This window comes from Meleagris gallopavo, chromosome 21, assembly GCF_000146605.3.
Source record: "Meleagris gallopavo isolate NT-WF06-2002-E0010 breed Aviagen turkey brand Nicholas breeding stock chromosome 21, Turkey_5.1, whole genome shotgun sequence".
Lineage (NCBI taxonomy): Eukaryota > Metazoa > Chordata > Aves > Galliformes > Phasianidae > Meleagris > Meleagris gallopavo.
In genome coordinates, this window is record NC_015031.2 from 9427908 (window position 1) to 9429174 (window position 1267).

A 1267-nucleotide genomic window follows, 5' to 3' on the forward strand; every position below is an offset into this window, starting at 1 on the left:
TGGGGGGGAGATAGGGAAAATGGGGTGCCTAGAGAAGGGGGCTGGCACACACCTCACGCTGCAGCCGGCGCAGCTCATCGCTCAGGCTGTTGTTCACCTTCATCAGCTGCTGCACTTTGGCCTCGGAGGCGGCCAGGGCTTTCTTCACCTCCAGGTACTCCTGTAGCGTGATGGGGCCGTCTGACAGGTCGGAGGAGTCCATGCTCTGTGAAGGGAGAGGGGCTCAGCACCAGGAGCTGGGGGGTGGATCTGGGTGGTGGGGAGGGGGCTGCGGCCCACCCGTGCGCGGTTGTTGCGGGACGCGTTGCGCAGCAGCTCCTGGTCCGTGTCCTCGTCGGAGGCGACGCTGTCGTAGTCGTGCTGGTCGTCCAGGTCACTCTGGCTCCTCAGTGAGTAGTCAAGGGCATCTGCGGGGTCAGGAGGGCTCAGCTGGGGGTGTGGGGTGTTCCCACGCTCCCCTACTCTCACCCCAGCTGCCCCCATCCTCACCCGTGGGGCTGAGCGGGCTCTTGCCCTGCTGCCGGCGCTTGGCTTCCCCCAGAATATCAATGAGCAGAGTGGCGAACTCCCGGGCATTGAATCTGGCCAACTTCTGCCGGCCCTGGGATGGCAGGGAGGATAAGAGCAGTGAGGGGGGGTCCGAGGGTGAGGAGGGGTCTGAGCAGTGCACTGGGCTCACCTGGTTGCGGGTGGCCGAATACTCGGGGTTGACGGGAAGGAAGGGGACGGCGCTGCGCTCGGTCACCAATGTGCTGTGGTTCTGCGTCGTCAGCCACACTGTGGCACAGGGAGAGCGTCAGGGGGGCACCCACCCCTACGGGCTGGGGGCTTGGAGGTGCCATCTCCCCCCCCCCGCAGGCTGCGGGGCCGGCAGGACGCAGGCGCGGGCGTGGGGCCAGCGTGCAAGGCTGGGAGCAGAGCCCAGGAGGGCCGAAGGGAATGATCCCCCCCCAGCCCCACAGTCTGCCCTGGGGGGGCCCTCTGCACAGTGCTGACCCCCAGACCCCTTCTGGGTGCCCCCAGCTGAGTGAGGAGTAAAGTTCATCGTGCCCAACCCTACCCACCCACGGAAAGGGCTGCTCCCTCCGCCCCAACCCAAGGACGGGCTGTACCCACAAGGCTCATCCCTACCCCCAGCTGGGGTCCCAGCACCCACCTCCAGCGCCCAGCACCCCGATCCGGCACCGCAGCCCCCCGCTGAAGGAAACGGCCCTCGGCCCCGGCCCGAGGAATGAGGAAGGAGGGGCCTGCGGTGCGGATCGGATCG